Here is a 19364-nt window from a genome sequence, read left to right on the forward strand (position 1 = left end):
GCCAGGAGATGTTATTCACTTGTTCAATTCACAAAGGTGTAAAAATTATTGGACAAATATCGACTGCATGACCTATTGCACTATAAATCTTATAATAACTGTTAACAAAGTTCACAACATTATATTCATAAAACCTTTGAGTTAGAGCTTTCATTTTTATGCACTAGAGATTTGTTCAGTTGAAAAGGGAAAAAATAATAATAATAAATGAAAAAAAAGAAAGAAAAAGAAAGAGGAAAGAAATGAAAAAAAAAATCAAGAATAAATGTTATTGCAATCAGCCTCTAGAATTTTAATTTTTGACAATATATGTGTCTAGTCAAATTTGACCAATAGTAGATTCAAATAGGACCATATGTTTGAAAATGAGTAAAGTCTAATCAGATCAAGATTGATCAGATAATTAATAAAAAGAAGTCTCATCAGGTCAAGATTAATAGGATTTGTCACATGCTAGACATCCGATCATCATTGACCTGTCTATATTTTTTCTTACTAAACATTCAGTCATCCTTGATATGCTTAGACTTTTGCTATTCATCCTGTTAACCTTGATCCGACTAGACTTGAAGAACTTGATCTTTTAGATTAAATTTGACTAGATTTAGTAGATGGATAAATGTTATTGGTAAACCGATCAAGACTTATATAAAGAATCCTGAAAACGCTTGAAGGTTTGTGATTAGGGAAATGTTAGGAAGAGTATGAGATTCTTAGGACTTCCGGATCGATCGACGAATTTGTTTATTTGTCATTATAAGTTGTTATCATTTATTATATATTATACTGGTAAAATAATTAAATAATAATATTTTATAATTAAATTATATTTTTTAATCTTTTTTAAATATTTTATAATTAATTACATAGATGGTTTCTTATTTTATTTTTTCTTTTCCTTCTTTGAAACAAGGATACCGTAAAAGGTAAGTTATAAATTATAAATATAAATAATAATTAATGAATTAAGTTTTTTTTTAATAATTTAATAATTTAATATTTTTAATCGATTAATTTTGAATGCCCGGCTCAAGTGCCTTCCGACGCTTCACAAGTGCCACGAAACCAGATTTGATTGGTGCGACTGAACGAGAAGAATGATTCACAGCCAGTGGATACCTAATGAGTAGAGATGATAATATCGAAGAAAAACAGGGGATATTTCAGGGCTTGCGCAGTTACCATCGTCATCATCTTCTTTGGCACTTGTGGCGGCAATGGCATCAGCCACGACAATACTTTCTCCTCTTCCCTCTCTCTCGCCTCGCCGCCTCACTTTCACAACAAGACTCGTGGTTGCTGCAACCATGCCTCCCGAACGATGCTGCACGATTCGGGCGCGAGAATGCGCTTCTCGCCACACTATCTTTCTTGCAATCAACGTCGGTCATCCGCCCGTGCAAAGAAGAATCCTGGTTTGTCGCCAGCAGCGACGGAGCAGCCACCCTTCAATGTTCTGGTGGCCATCAAGTCCTTGCACAATGACATCATGATCGTGGACTCCTCAACTACGAGGTTTTTGACCCTCGATTCCACCAGTAGGTGCTTCTGCATGTTACTTTTGCCTCATGATCTATAGTTTGCTTGCAGAAGTACGCGTTTTGATGAAATGCGTCAATGTATTTTCTACTAATTAGGAAAAATCTCTCATTTGGTTTCCTTGTGTGGAAGCTCATCGCAACCCGTAACTCCAAAATTCCCCACTAGAATATGATAACTTGCTGCCTAACAGACACGAGAAAGCTCTGTAGTTACTTCCTTTTGCCAAACGATACGCCATGGTCGCTGTGCACGCACGACTTGCAACGGGAGGTTGCTAAGCGGTGCCTCTCGTTGCTAGAAAGGTAGAAGGATGCTGTGGCCGTGTTGATCACTACTTCAGAGGCGAAGGGCACAGATTGTCCCAGCATGAGAGGGCATTGCTCCAAACAATATATATTGCTGCCGGTCTGAGAATGGAGGAGGAAGATAACCTCTTGCTCGTTTTAAAATCACAAGAAGATCCTGCACCAGCAGAGTAAGAAAAAGATATAGAGGGGGAGGGAGGCTCATCGTGGACACCATCTTCTCTATGACTTCTGAAACACGGCTGATGGTATGTAAAAAGGATTCCAAATTGAATGAAGATTTTCAAGTCAAGAGCTCATTCAAAATCTCCCAATTGAGGAGGAGATCTATCACTTGAGCTTTCTTGAATCCGGGAGATCTCTGAATCAGTAAGCTTGATTCATGCTCCTAAATTCCAAAATTGTGACCATGTGGGAGGAAAATGGTGCTTGTTTGAGCGAGTGAGGGGAGACTACAGTCTTGTGCAAGAAAGGGAAGGTGAGGAATTAGAATAATATAGTCTAATTAATCCCAGTTATAATCTCACTGGTCCTGTTCACCTGAACCAACAATTGATACAAATTTAATTGTGTCAACCCCAACTCAAACTTGTTGAGGCCAAAACACACCAGTCAAATTCTCTCCATGTTACATTCTAAATTATGAAATTTATTGTATATTTTGATCAAAATTTAGATACAATATCAATTGATAATAAAGTGAGAGAAAATAGGCCAAAATTGTATCAACATGTTTAATGATGAGTGATAAATTCTACATTTGAATAATTAAATTTATTAGAATAAAAAAATGTAAGGCGTAAAAGGTGATCAAACAAATGCTAGTCAAGGTAATAAAAATTGTTTTGATAAATTTGAATATTAATAGTGATATTGTCTAGAGCTTCATGGAGGGACACAGAGTAACACAATTTGATGATGTTGATGATTCATTTGAATATTGTTGTTGTTTAGGAATGACAATGAATGTCAAATTCCTACTACACCTTAATGAAATTCTTGTAGTTAATGCTATAAACTAGTCAATTTATTAATCTCCAACACAAAACTTGGATATTTCTTTTTCTCATTATCACTATGACATATGTAATCTATCTATTGTTTTGTAGATAACATTCATAGTATGCTAAACAAGGAGCAACCATGGACTGGATCATACTGGGTATGGAGTGAATCAATTTTGTTATTTCATGACTACTTATTCTTTGAATTCTGATGTATGAGTGACTTTCAGTATGTACATTAAGGCTAGCGAGATTGAATTTTGAATAGTTATAGAATTAAACAATAGTTTGAATAAATAACATTACCATTCCTTGAAGTCATCATTCTACTCTGTTCACAGTTTCATCTATTATTCAAATGATAATATATGACCACCATTGCATTTGTAATGCTCAAGAATTGATTTGTGCTCTTATTTTTTTCTGAAGTTTGACCATTAGAAGTTTTTCAATGTGTTCTTGAATGTTTTGGGGATTGTTTGAGTGAGTGTAGGCTTTTTTTAGAATCTTTATTGTGGAAAGCATGCCCTTTGCTAAATTTATAATCATGGTATGCTCTTTGATAAGTGCTAAACTTTAGGTATGTTATATGGTAAAATGTCATAATTTATTCCTAAATAAATAAGGGAAACTTAGACAATCAACTTATCTATTATCTTAAATCTTTTAATATCCTCCTAAAATTAGGTTATATCACTTCCATCATCATTAAGTTGTGTCCTAATTGTTTTAGATTGATTACATAAATCCCATACCTTTATTAAGCTTTATGAAGGGACATATCAGTAAAACCATTCAAATCATTTATATTACATTAATTTTCTTTGAATTTTCTCAATGCCTTAAACCTTCTTCTCTATTTGATTCAACTCTTTTACCTAGAACCTAATCATTGCCTTTAAATCCGTCATTGCAAATCAACTTTTTTTTTCAATAATAATTGTTTTTATTAATAGACAGCAATACATCTATACTAGCTCCATGTTTTTTTTTGGGGAACATGTCTCCAATTAATCCTCATAAAGTGAAAGGTAGCTCTCTTAAATAGTCGATTAATTTATCGTTGTAACTTCAAGATATTAAAATTCTGATTAATATGATAATTAATGTAAATATATTGTTATAATCTTACTTGAAACTCAATGATGGGACAAGATATGTAGCAACTTTAAAAGTTAGGACAAACACAGCTTGAGGAGGATGATGATAATGATAATGATAATGATAGTGAACTATCATGTAATTATGTCTATTGATATTGCATTATTAATTGATGATGGTAATGACAATGAATTACTAACCATTTATTCCAAAAGCTTGAGGAGGAAAAAAAATCAATTTTATCTAATGGACCATCATACTTGTTCATGCGAGAGCAATGAGTTTGGAGCTTCCATGCTTCGACACACCTCATGCCCATTATGATTTGAGGTATTGACCTATTTTGACATAAGTAGAGTTCCTAGACTTCTAGCTTTGATACCATGTTAAAGTTGATTAGGTAACCATTTATCCAAAAATACTTTGGCTGTTAGGAAAGATATCAATTTTATCTAGTAGACAACCACACTTCCTCATATGGGACCAATAGGCACAGTGCCTTCTAACTTCAACACTTGCAAAGGAAGGATTGTTGAATCTGACTGAGGCTTTTCATGTCTACATCATGTTCATTTGACATTACACATTTTTAAGACTTAGTTGAGACAGAATTAAGTCTGATGAGAAGTTCTGAGATGAGACCTAACTTTCTCCACTGTTCAACTGCAATGAATTTCTATCTATTCATTAGAGTTATCAGCGAAATTTCACTTTCTTGGGTATGTGCATCATGACATGAAAACTGTCATTTTATCTCTTTAGAATTAATATTCTGTTTTAACACTTAAACTTGTTAATACTAGTTTTTTGAGACAAAATGTTTAGTTTCTTGTTTTTTGATTTGTTTTTTAGGATGAGTTTGCCAGTCTTCCTGCTATTGTTCCTGAAGGTCCAATTGCAATCTTAGGTTTGGTAATTCACTTGATCTTGAAGAGCCTCAGTTAGCAAAATGTCTCAGTACTCACAATTCACAGAATGTATTCTCCAGGGTGGTGGAACAGCTGCACATACGATGCTTAAAGCATGGCCAAACCTGCACCTTCAAGGTTGGGAGATTGATGAGATAGTAAGAAAATTTCTCAAGATTATTTTTTTCTTAATAAATATCCTTCCAGTTGAATGGTACCTGTGCCAAATTTATAGGGTGCATCCAGGTCCCAAGGGAATCAGCTTGTTTGGCTGTAATTTTGAGTTGCAGCATTTCAACTTTGTAACTTTGAAGGATCGACCACAAGAGAGGGAGGTGAATTGCTGCCCAACTAAAAAAAATTAAGTCTAGATATTTAAGCAAAAGCTTAAGATTTTGATGAGAACACTCAACCTAATCAAAATATCTATTTGCCAACTAAGATAAATCTAAGCAATTCTAATTCATATATAATGGATCAAAGCATCATTAATTAATTAACAACTGCTCATTATCGAGTGACCATCTTGGCTTAATGTGCCCCCTACACTACTCTTGATGTGTCACAAGCTACGTCAAATGATTTGGAGAGGTCAAGATGTCTAAGAATACGAGTCTTAGTCATCTGTTCCTTAATCTCCCTAAAGGCCATTGAGGCAAATTTAGTCTATTGAAACTCCCTTGTTTAGGCAATTTGTATAGGGAGCCATGATAGTGCTAAAGCTTAATAAAGTGACTTAGAATTCCTCAAAGCCATGAAAGCTTTGAGCCTCTTGAAGGGTTCACGACTTGGGTCAATCCCTAATCTTTTTTGGATCTATTGAAATGTCTTATGCAGAAATAATAAACCCAAAGGAAGAGAACCTGAGGTTGTAGAAAGAGAAGTTATTCATATTGACATTTTTTATCCTAAGGGTCTCTAAGACGAGGCAAATGTGCTCGAGGTGGTCATTGTGTGTTACGCTATAAATCAAAATGTCATTAAAATAGACCACTACGAATTTTCCTAAGAAAGGTTTTGGACGGCATGACACAAAATTTCAAAGCTTACATGAAACACATCAAAGTAGACTAGACTGTCACTTTATTCATGATCCCATAGTGTGTAAGATTAGTACCTTGTTCACTTCTTTACTAGAACAAACAATTGATATTTTTTAGTAAGCCAATTTTCACTAAGCTGTGCTCTAGAACTCGATTTGTTTCTTTGTAACAAGCTGAATATGATAGTCCAGCTTGAGGAGTGTTGGAGGAATAAGCTTTTTCAATATTCATAGTCTAAGACATTCCATGTCTGAATTTACCTATTTGTATATTTTACTGAGTTCTTAGGTAAATTTTTTTGATGGTTATATACAAAATGTCTATTATCTTTGAATAATATAATTAGAATTTCTCCTCTAGCTCATACTTTATTATTCATTCTTATATAATCCCAAATCTTTTCTTGAGCAAGCCAACTAATGCTTAAAACAATCAATACTATTTAAAAGAGTGTTAAAATCATGGTTTGGATATTCATTTTAGGTCAAAAGACAATTGAATCGTATCATTCTATTAAATTATGAAAATTCAATATTGATTAGCATGGGTAATCTTTCTTGTGCTACCTATATCGATTATGTCAATAAATATCATGTTGTGTTGTCACTTGACACATCTTGCCAACTTATAGTAAAAGCCAATATGAATTCAAGTATTTTTTTTATAAAGCTTGCTATTCGAAGAGAGAAATTATGGTGTACAAGATGAACATAAATTTACATTTCAAATTTCAAATTCTAACCCTTCTCAAAATTTGACCTCACAATACTCAAAGTTCATGAAGATACTCGTTATTAAGCTATATTCTAAGTAAACATAAGCCTTTTGTAGAACAACTATAAATTAAATTAAGCTAGCTAATCTTGTCTTTCATTTATAATCTGTCAAATTTTGCGAAGAACATTTGCAAAAATTGAGGATCATGACTTTTTTTATTTGAATCTTGGTGAGATTGACAAATATCATAGTTGTTAGGAGGTTTTGCTAATTTGGTAGGATAAACAAGAAAATGAAACCATAAAGGCTCAATGTTCAAATTTTTTTGAAACAACTTTCATGGGATATGGGGATTAATATTGTAGGCTCAAAGTGGATTAATCACAAGATAATTATGGGAATGTATAAATTGTACACGCAAAACAAAGGTCAGTATGGTCACACTAATGCTTGACCCATCTCCTGTGTTGATATAGTCTACATCAACTGAGAATTGTACCAAGACCAAGACTTTAACCTTGATTACTTGCGTAGGAAATTTTGGATGGTAAAAATCTGTCTAGTTCTTTACCAAAGGCAATGCCAAATAAGAGGAAGTTGACCATCATTAAAGCTTGGCAGTGCCTTCAATCCATCTGGTAAAAAAGACAAGGTTTATTGGCTCTTTCATATCAATTTTAGTAAGACTGGAACTGAGACAGAGCTTTTGTTGACCAAGATACTGTCATTACAATGTGACACCAGCTGTGATTGAGAAGTGGCAGTGACAGAAGTGCATAGTTTGCTATTCTTGCTTGCCAAGATTTTCCTTCGTTATTACCTGCTCTGGAACCTAGTTCTCCACTGAAGATTTCATTTTGCTCACCCTTTTGAATGTCAAGTTCAATATTATATCTTCCTCCACGCTCATTCATCAAATTCCAAGAAGGCCTATGCTCGCTCACTTATGAAAAGGCACAACTGTCACTGGTTGTCCAGCACTTTAGTTGATCATTAATATCATTTTTTATTTTTAAATTTCTTTTGGTTTATTAAATAAAGTTGTATTGTGTTTCAAAATAATGCATAACTTACAAATTTATTGGCAAATTAGTTTGCAATTGTTTTACATGCTGCTGATTATGTTTGACTATTAGCATTTTTAGTAAAATTGTTCTTGCTAAGTTTCCTTCTTTTATCAGTTGTGGTACATTAATACAAGATTGCTTTTTCCTCATTAAATTTCGTGTAAATGTTTTAGCATTTCTCTTGTTCACGTTTATGCCAGCTGATTGATATGGCAAGGGAATATTTTGGTCTATCTGATCTAGAGAAGTGCACATCAGCTGGTGGTTTTCTTTCGGTTCACATTGGTGATGCACTTTCTGAATCTGTGACAACCGGAGGTGGCTTTGCTGGTAATTACTTTTAATTTCCAAGCGCTTAAATTCTGTCCTGCAAAATTACTTTGAATTTCCTTCATGAAGATGCTTTTTCTTTTTATTCTGTTTACATTTTACAAATTTTGAAGTTAGGGAAATTAATATGCTCCAATGTAAAAATCCTAATTCTAAAACATCAATAAAGGGTAGCCTGGTGTATGAAGCCCCCGCTAATGTAGAATCCTGAAGAAGGATCTATTGTACGCAGCCTTACCAAGAGATTGTTTTCGAGACTTGAACCCGTGACCTCCGGGTCATACGGTAACAACTTTATTATTGCGTCAAGACTTTCTTCTAATCCTAAAACATCAATATGGAAATAAATCTATAACCCTTTATTTACTTCAAATGGTGGATGGAGGTAGGATGGATGATTGTTAGGGAAAAAAAAATCCACTATGGAAAGGAAAGGAAAATAAATAGGGAAAGAGAGGAATAGTTGAAAAGGAAAGGAAGAATTAGGGAAGGGGGAAAAAGCTTGGAAGGGGAAGAGGGGTGAATTATCCACGTTTTGTGACTGGCTAGGCCAAGGTTGCGACTCACAGCCAAGTTGAGGTTGCAACCCATGGCTAGGATAAGGCCACGGCTGAACGCTATGAGATTGCCACTCACAACCATGAAGCGGCGTGGTGGCGACTCATAGCCACGTAGCTTGGCCGTGAGTCACATGGCCACTTATAGCTGCAAGGCCACCATTTGTAGTTGTAAGGCAACCACTTGTGGCCATGAGGCCGCCACTCTTGTCTGTGAGGTTACCACGCACAGTCATAAGGTTGCTACACACAACTAGGCTGTGACTCTTGACTGTTAACTCAGTGAGCTTCTTGGTCTGGACTGATGAGGCATGGGGGATTTTTTTTCTTTGCTTAAAGGAAAGAAATATTCGTTTGACGTCCTTCAAGATAAATTTCCTTCAAAGTAAATAGAGTATTAGACTTAGTTTCTTATAGGGAAGGGAAATAACTAGGGAAACAAATGTGGTAGAAAAATTTGGAGGAAAGGAATAGGGAAGGATTTCCCTAGTTTATGATTCAATAAAAGGAAAAGATTTTGATTATTCGAAAGGAAAGAAAGAGGTTAAGAAAGGTTTAAATTTATAAAATTAATTGTTAAAAATATAAAAAAATATTGGTTTGCCCATTATGATGCACACTTCTATTTATTGCCAAGATCTGCCTAACAATAAGTGACAATCATCCATAGCTGTTACATCACACCAAACAACACTTTATATTTCAGATCAATAGAAAATGAAACAAGAGCTGTCTTAGATACTGATGCCTCACCACCCTTCTTAAGCTATGCCAATTTGTAAGGTTTAGGATGAATTTTAGCCTGAATATTTAATATCTACACAACTTTAGCTGACATAATTATTATCGGTAGATATTAGGTAATATATATTCTTTCCTTATATTAGGTATCTTTCCTTATTATAGTTTTCTTTATTGGAATCTTTCCTTAGAAAGATACCTAGTTTGTATATATAAATAGACCTCGTATGTAAGGGGAAGTGGAATAAGAATTATTATTTTGGATATTATGTTTAACATGGTATCAGAGCATTAGGTTTTCATTTTTTTTCTTTTCCTCCTTTTTCTTCTCTCCGGCGCTTCGTCCTTTAGCTCCACATCGCGTCTGTTGGCTTCGCATCGCATCCTTCGGCTTTTCCTCAGTCGCGATTTGGGAGCAGATCAAGCGACGCGATCACGCGTCGATAGGCGCTTCGTCCTCAACGCCCGCGACGCGATCACACGCAACCCCCTCGACCTTCAGCTTCGCCTCGATGAAGTCTTTCATCGGACACGATCACGCGCGTCCTCCCTTCGTTCGTTGGTGCGTTGTTCCTCGGACGCAATCACGCGCATCCACAGCTGCCGACGAAGTCTTTCCTCGGACGCGGTCATGTGTGTCCTCCCTCCGTTCATCGACGCTTCGTTCCTCAAACGCTATCATGGGTGTCGTTCCTCAGACGCGATCATGAGTACCCTCTCTCACGCTCATTGGCGCTTCGTTCCTCAGATGCGATCACGTGGGGCAGTGAAACCAGACCGTGGTTCAATAAGTTGGTCTGCTCCTTCCTATATTTCTTATTTCACTTATTTTAGAATAAAATCTTATGGCTGAAAATAAGGTTTCTATTATGACTGATATTGTGCCTGTGGTATTTAAAATCACGGATTACAAGTTAAATAGTTGAAACTATTTGGATTGGAATAAAACTGTTCTTTACCTACGAAGTATTGACAAAGATGGACATTTGACTGATGATCCTCCTCAAGATGGTTCAAAGTAGACATGGTTGAGAGAGGATGCTTGCTTGTTTCTTCAGATTCGAAATTGTATTAATAGTGAGGTAATTGGTTTGATTAATCACTGTGAATTTGTTAAAGAATTAATGGATTATCTAGAATTTCTATATTCTAGAAAAGAAAATATCTCTCGTATATATGAGGTGTGCAAAGCTTTTTACCATGTGAAAAAGCAAGATCAACCACTGATTAATTATTTTAGGGCATTCAAAAAGACATATGAGGAGCTTAATATGTTGCTGCCCTTTAGTCTTGATGTGAAGGTTCAACAACGCCAACAAGAGCAGATGACTATCATGAGCTTCCTCGCTGGCTTATCTCCAGACTTTGAATCCGCTAAATCACAAATTCTATCTGGCTCTGAGGCATCCTCCTTACAAGATGTATTTAGTCGTATTCTCCGTACAGAAAGTACTACCCCTGTTCCATTTAGTGGTGCTTTGGTAAATCGCAATACTAATTATGTGCCTAAAAAGTCAACTGTTTACAATGAAAACAAAGGAGGAGGCTCACAAGACATTGAAACTCGAATGTTGAATTCTAATGGTATTATCTGTAACTATTGTCGTAAGCCGGACCATACAAAGTTTGAGTGCAGAAAACTTCAGTATAAAAATCAGCAAAAACACTTAGCCTATATTGCATCCACTAATGATATCTCTGATAAATCAGTTCTTATCTCTGCGGATGAATTTGCCAAGTTCTCTCAATATCAAGAATCACTCAAATTTGCATCTTCCTTTATCACTGTTAGTGCTGATTCAGATAACCACAACACATGTCTTGTTTCTTCATCCTCCAAATGGATCATTGATTCTGGGGCCACAGATCATATGACAGGTAATTCTAATTTTTTTTTTACGTTTTCATTCAAATCTAACAATCCTATTGTTACTTTAGTTGATGGGTCTTCCTCTTATATTCGTGGATCTGGTACTATCAATCCTACTCCGTTGCTTTCTTTATCCTCTGTCTTACATTTACCTAATTTATCTTATAATTTGCTCTCTGTTAGTCAATTAACTCGTAATCTTAACTATTGCATTTCATTTTTTCCCGATCATTATTTGTTTCAGGATCTTTTGACGAAGAAAATTATTGGTGAAGGATATGAGTCTGGAGGCCTCTACATTCTTGACCCATTTGTCTCAAGATCCCTTGCTTGCTCGAGTGTAACTTCTCCTTTCGAGGCTCATTGTAGGTTAGGTCATCCATCTTTTCCTTTGCTCAAGAAGCTATGTTCACAGTATAGTAAGGTGTCTTCATTAGATTGTGAGTCATGTCAGTTTGCAAATCATCACCGTCTTAGTTCGAGTCCAAGAATAAAAAAATGTGCTATTATTCCTTTTGAGTTAGTTCATTCTGATATTTGGAGTTCCTGTCCTATTTTGTCTAAACCTGATTTTAGGTATTTTGTCACTTTTGTGGATGATCATTCTCGTGTTACCTGACTATATTTAATGAAAAATTGAATGAAAAATTGTTTTGAGTTATTTTCTCTATTTTGTGCATTTTATGCCGAGATTAAAATACAGTTCAATACATCCATCCGTACTTTACGAAGTGATAATGCCAAGGAATATACGTCTAGTCTATTTCAATTTTACATGAGTCAGAATGGTATGCTTCATGAAACTTCTTGTGTTGATACTCCATTCCAAAATGGTGTGGCTGAGCGGAAGAACAGACATCTTCTTGAGACTACACGGGCCCTTTTATTTCAAATGAATGTTTCCAAATCTTTTTAGGCAGATACAGTTTCTGCAGCATGTTTTCTTATTAATCGCATGCTATCATCTGTTCTTCATGGTGAGATCTCTTACCAAATTTTGTTTCCAAATAAGTCATTATTTCCTGTTAATTCTAGGATATTTGGTAGTACTTGTTTTGTTCGGGATGTTCGTCCACATGTCACTAAACTAGATCCCAAGTTTTGAAGTGTATCTTCCTTGGTTATTCTCGTCTTCAAAAAGGGTATAGGTGTTACTGTACTAGTATTAATAAATATTTTGTTTCGATTGATGTCACCTTCATGGAAGACACTTTATTTCCCATCCTCACTTAGCCCGACTTCTCAAAAGGAAGATGATTTATTGGTATATTCTATCACATCATCCGCACCTATCTTGGAACTGACTCTTGACAAGTCTCCTATTATTTAAGTTACTCCAGGCGTCAACCTCTTGATTTATGTCTTGCACCTACTACTTCGTCATCAGATCCACCTCCGAATGATGATTTTCCTATTGCGTTACATAAAGGTAAATGTCTGTGCATTTATCCTATTTCTTCTTCTGTTTCCTATAACGGCTTGTCGTCTTCTTTTTGCTCTTTTATTGCTTCACTTGATTCTATTTCTATTCCTAAAACTGTCCAAGAGCCCATATCTCATCCTGATTGGAAAGAGGCAATGATAGAGGAAATGAAATCTTTGGATGATAATGACACTTGGGACTTGGTTGATCTACCTTTAGGTAAACGGGCTATTAGATGCAAATGAGTATTCACAGTTAAAGTCAATCCGGATGGATTAGTTGCTAGACTAAAAGCCCGTCTTGTTGTTAAGGGCTATGCTCAGACATATGGTGTGGATTATTCTGATACTTTTTCTCCTGTTGCAAAGTTGACATCAGTTCGATTATTTATTTCACTAGTTGCTACTCATCATTGACCTTTACATCAACTTGATATCAAAAATGCTTTTCTTCATGGTGATCTTAAGGAGGAGGTGTATATGGAGCAACCTCCTAGTTTTGTTGCTCAGGGGGAGATAGGGCGAGTTTGTCGTCTTCGAAAATCTTTGTATGGTTTGAAACAGAACCCTCGTGCTTGGTTTGGAAAGTTTAGTCAAGTTGTTGAAAAATTTGGTATGGTGAAAAGCAAGTCTGATCATTTTGTATTCTACAAGTAGTTAGGAGTTGGTGTCAATTTGTTGGTTGTGTATGTGGATGATATTGTTATCACTGAAAGTGATACTATGGAGAATTTCATCTCTTAAATCTTTCATTTTTACTCAATTTCATACAAAAGACTTAGGAGTACTAAAGTATTTCTTAGGCGTTGAAGTTATAAGAAGCAAGAAAGGTATATTTCTATCTCAGAGAAAATATGTTCTCGACCTATTGAATGAGACGGGAAAATTAGGGGTAAAGCCTTGTAGTACTTCAATAACTCAAAATGCGCACCTCACAGAAGACGGAGAACTATTTGAAAATTCTGAGAGATATTGAAGGTTGGTTGGGAAGTTGAATTGTCTTACTGTGCCTCGTTCAGATATTGCATATTCGGTTAGTATTGTTAGTCAGTTTATGTCATCTCCAATAGTTAATCATTGGGCAGCGTTAGAGCAAATTTTATATTATTTGAAGGGAGCACCCGGACGAGGTATCATATATAAAAATCATCGGCACACTCATATTGAAGGTTTTTCAGATGCAGATTGGGCAGGTTCTAGAGTGGATAGAAGGCCTACTTCAGGTTCTTGTATTTTGTTGGAGGAAATTTGGTCTCATGGAAGAGTAAAAAGCAGAATGTTGTGTTACGATCCAGTGCAGAGTCAGAATATAGGGTTGTAACACAATCTGTATGTGAGATAATGTAGATATATCAGTTGTTGACTGAAGCAGGACTTAAAATTTTAGTACCAGCAAAATTGTGGTGTGATAATCAAGCCGCTATTTACATTGCATCAAATCCCGTGTTTCATGAGCGAACTAAGCATATTGAAATTGATTGTCATTTCATTCGTGAAAAAATTTAACAAGATTTGATCACTACAGGATACGTGAAAACTGTAGAGCAACTAGGAAATATCTTCACAAAAGCATTAAATGGGTTCGGGTTGATTATCTTTGTAACAAGTTGGACTTTATTAATATTTATGTTCAAACTTGAGGGGGAGTATTATCGGTAGATATTAGGTAATATATATTCTTTCCTTATATTAGGTATCTTTCCTTATTATAGTTTCCTTTGTTGGAATCTTTCCTTAGAAAGATACCTAGTTTGTATATATAAATAGACCTCGTATGTAAAGGGAAGTGGAATAAGAATTATTATTTTGGATATTATGTTTAACAATAATATTTTCATAACTTCTAGCATCGATCACAAAACAACATACCTTACCTAGAACGGTACATGTCGATTGAAAAATATTACTCCATAACTAATCATCGTCCTTTATCGATTTCGACATCAAACAGGAACGTTGAACCACCAATGTCGTTCCGACATCTCTTTCCAACAACACTTCTTTTATGGTCTCCTCATTATACACGAGGTCTCTTGTGAACTCTGCTACGCCTTCTTCACAATTACCATTCTCCATAAATAGTGTCTTTTTTCTTGTAGCCTTTTGACGCTCTAATTGCTTATGCCCAATCTCTCCACAACTTAAACACCTTATACGACCGTTGCTTTCTCTATTAAATTGATCAATACCTTTATTCATTCCCACTGGTATTACTACCAACAACCACATCGCTAGGCCCTCCACATAGCGTGTTCATAGGAAAAAATCCATTACTACGATATGTATGTTTTTCCATAATCAACGCTCTCTGATGTGCATCAGACACAAATAGAGTCAAACATATTCACAATATTCTGAATTTGATATTTTAAACCCCCAATATATTGTGTCACCAACTGGTCTTTAGTTTCTTTTATTTCATTCTTGACAATTAATTGAAAAAATTCAGTGGTATATTCATCCACTGATCAAGTACTTTTCTTAAGGTTCTACAATCTTTGATACACTAATCGTTGGAAATTGTACGATAAAAATGTTGCTTGCATATGTTTTTTCATCTTCTCCTAAGAGATAATTTTTGTCTTATCTGACCTGTTTTAGGTCAAATTCAGTTGTTGCCACCAAGCAGTCGCTTTTCTACACAATCTGGTTGCAATCAAAGGCACACGCATGTCTTTAGTCACCCTTTCAAAACCGAGAATTTCTTCAACCGAGGCTAGCCAGTCTAGACACTCCTCAGGTTGTAGGTTGCCATAAAACTCGGAAATATTAGTTCTCATACCTGTCTCCCAATGCCTACGATCCTCCTCTACTACTGCTCTGGACACTTGCAAAGAACCTCGTCATAAACGTCCTCACTGCCATCCGCCTCCACATTCGAGTTTACCTGGTGATGGTTGTTGCATTGGATCGGATTTCTCTATTTTAGTTCCCAACATCACCACCATCCTCTATGTTAGCTGGTTCATAACCCGTTCAAATCGTTCGTCAATCATCTCTCGAACCTGTTGCTCTGTATTACATTCGAAAGCGTTGTTAACGTGTGGCTGCTGTCTTCTTAGCGGCATGATTACACAAGATAAGTTCAACTCTCATAGCAACTGACGCAGTGTAAGCTATTGATCCTATTGATTCGACTACGTGTATCGAAAATAATTTTTTAAAACCTATTGATTCCGTAAAATACCAAGAAATAGGTAACCAAATTTGTCGTTTAGGAAAAGGAATGACGTGGCTGAATTATTATTGATAAAAAATTAAATAACAACTTAAATAGGTTTAAAGAGACTCAAAATCCTAACTTTGCAAAGACGAAAATAACCTCAAAATCCTAACTTGGTAAAAATTAATAAAAAAGTCTAAACTTTTTGAAAGTATCACTAACCTATTTAAATACAAACAGGGCTATACAACATATATAAACTTTAGTCATTTTTAAACTAGTCAAAGATTGAAATATCGAGCAATGTTGGTCGCCACGGGCAAAATTTACCATTTTACTCGTTGGATGACAACAAGGCTTCTTTGGCATGGCCACACATAATGTGAAATAGAGAGGGAGAGAAGAGAGACCTAAGGAGAGAAGAGAAGAGGAGGGACGAGTACTAGGTGAGCGATGACAAATATGGATGTGGAAAGAGAAGGCATAGAGAGACAAGTTAAAAATACGTAAACCTAATTAAGTATTGAATTGGACTTTACAACATATATAAACTTAATTCATTTTTAAACTAGTCAAAATAAATTCAAATTGAATCTTGTTTGAATTTACTTAACTGAATCATCATGCCTACTCAATGAGCTCCTATCACTAAACTGACCTACACTCGACGCTTAAAACTTAAAATATTAATTCAACTTAGGCTAATCAAAATCTAAAATATTTTAAAAATAATGTAAAATGTAAATAATTTAAATAAGATAAAATTAGTATCTACTATTAGTTAAGATTTACTATTTTTTTATTTAGTAACCTCAAGCTTTTTCTCCACTTTTGTATCTTCTCTTAGCTTCAGTTCAAGTAGTAAGGATTTGTTAGAATTCAACATAACACTTTAATTAAATAAAATTGATTTGATTAAGTTAAGAAAATAAGTTATATATTTATTTATTTTTAATTTACTTCATTTGGATATCATTAAAGATTCATAAGATTATAATAGATATTTTTAGAAAACTATATCCAATTCAATTTGAAGGTATAAAATTTTTTCAAGTTTGAATTTAATTTTATCAAAAAAATCTTGAATATGGAAATTTTAAATTTACATGAGTCAAATTTTAATTTTTTAGAAATTTCATACTTATAATATTAAATAAATTTGATTACCGTATTAAAAAATCTAATTTATGTACTATTTTTACATTCCAAAATTTGAAAATCTTATATCTATATTTTTTTATCCGCTCTAATAATTTTAGTTATATGAAAGAAATAAAACCAAATTGTAGAATTTTAAATTATTTTATTTCATTGAAAATTATAATTTTATCAACTTTTTAGTGAAGGTTTAGATGATTGACTTAACTTAGATAATTTGAGTCGGTCAAATGAGTATAGAAATTTAAATTTTTATCATAGAATTCAATTAGAAGTAGAACAAGCTTTAAATGAGAAGCAAAATAAAAAAGTAATTGGACCATAATCATATTATATTCTGATAAAGGTATGGAAGTATCCAGGGAAACAAAGTATTGAATGACTTATAAAGTTATTCAATCAGATATTGAAAACGGAAAAAATGTCTGATTAGTAGAGGATAAGTACTTTAGCTCCCGTATTTAAGAATAAATGAGACGTATAAAATTATGCAAACTATAGGGGTATTAAACTAATTAGTCATATCATGAAATTTTAGGAAAGAGTAATAAAAAAACTCAGAGATCATGGTAATCGAAAATCAATTTGGATCTATGCCGGAAAGGTTGACAATAAAAGCTATATATCTTCTTAGGTAACTAATTGAAAAGTATTGGCAACAGAAGTAAGACTTACACCTGGTATTCGTCGACTTAGAAAAAGTTATGATAGTGTTCCAAGGGAAATTATATAAAGAATTCTAGAAAAGAGAGGTGTTAGCGTACCGTATATTGAACTAATTAAAGATATGTATGAGGATGTAATTAAAAGAGTGAAGATTCCAAGCGGATTAACCTAAACATTTCCTTTAAAGATAGGGTTACATCAATGATCATCTCGATGCCCCTATCTTTTTATACCAATCATTGACGAACTCAATAGACACATCCAAGATACAATAGTAGTACATGCTTGCATATGATATTGTTTTGGTTGATGAAACACTTAAAGGAGTAAATGCTAAATTCGAATCTTAACGGAAAATGCTAGAAGTGAAAGATTTTAGGCTTAGTAGAGTAAAGATAAAATATATAGAATTTAAGTTTAGCGATGTTAGACATAATGAGATAATTGTTAAGTTAGGAGATGACGGGTTGTTTGTAATTGAGAGTTTTAAGTATTTAAGATCATTTTTGCAAAAGGATGGAGGATTATGAAAGAAGTCTTTCATAGAATACAAGCAAGATAATAGGATGATTGAAATGAAAGAGATCATCAGGTGTTTTTAATGATTGTAAAGTACCTCTAAGACTTAAAGAAAAATTTTACAAAATGACGGTTAAACCTGTTATGTTATATGGAGTTGAATGTTGGACTATGACTCGAGCACATGAGCAAAAAATGAGAGTTGCAGAGATGAAATATTAAGATGAATGTGCAAATATATGAGGATGAATAGGATAAGAAATGAGAATATTAAAGAGAAAGTCAAGATTGCATAGGGAAAACTCCGGAAGACACATTTAAGATGGTATGGATATGTACTTAGATTAATAATAAATGTTCTAGTTAGGCGATGTGAAACTATAACAAATGTGCACATCAAACGAGGAAGATAAAAAAGACTTGATTAACAACAATAAAATAAAGTAAAATTTATTTAAATATAAATAATAATATAATAGGGGATAAAATCCAATGACGTAGGAGGATCCATGTAGCTAATCCCATTTAGTGGAAAAGACTTAGTTGTTGTTGTTATTATTATTCAAAAATTGTGTTTAGGCTTTATCAAACAAAATACAAGCATTAAAGGGATATATAATGCTCAAATTTCTTATCAAATAGTCATGAATAAATTTTAAATACAATTGCATAAAACTATAAAAATATATGTTTATTTCAAATAAAATTACATCTTTAACCATAAAAGTCTTTCGTGTTTTTAAATTTAAAATTGCTCTAATGTTGCAAAATTCAAAAGCAAAATGTCATAGTTATAGAGAGGACCGAGAAATGTCTTTGGTTTTTTTGCTCATTTTAGTGTTTTGTTTGTAAAAATTGAGTAGATTACAAGTGTAAATAATTGTAAAATGAAAAAGTGTATAATTGACGAATAACTAAAACTAAAAAACAAAGTTAATTGGTTATAAACTTTTTTTACTCTTAAAAACTGAGTTGAGTTAACCAATCAAATAAACATGTATCAACAATCTAAATAATTACTAAATTAATGATTAATTATATAAAAAATTAATCAAAAGGTACAACTTATACTAACAATTAATCATCTCATTAAATATAATCCAATTAATTAAGAATCAAACCATATGACATGACATGATACAGTAGCTATTATATTGTTTCTTTTAAGACCAAAACTCTAGCAAGGTCTGAGATGCAAAGATAAACAAATATGAACCATCAGTATCATATTCTTAACAATAGGAAATAACC

General features: G+C 33.9%; 1 pseudogene; it reads left to right on the plus strand.

Moving 5' to 3' along the window:
• The first annotated feature begins 1217 nt into the window (after positions 1 to 1217).
• LOC141844415 (uncharacterized) overlaps positions 1218 to 19364 on the plus strand; it is a 31653-nt pseudogene continuing 13506 nt past the window's right edge.

This window comes from Curcuma longa, chromosome 13, assembly GCF_044706935.1.
Source record: "Curcuma longa cultivar G26 ecotype Majalengka, Jawa Barat chromosome 13, ITB_CL_G26_1.1, whole genome shotgun sequence".
Taxonomy (NCBI): domain Eukaryota; kingdom Viridiplantae; phylum Streptophyta; class Magnoliopsida; order Zingiberales; family Zingiberaceae; genus Curcuma; species Curcuma longa.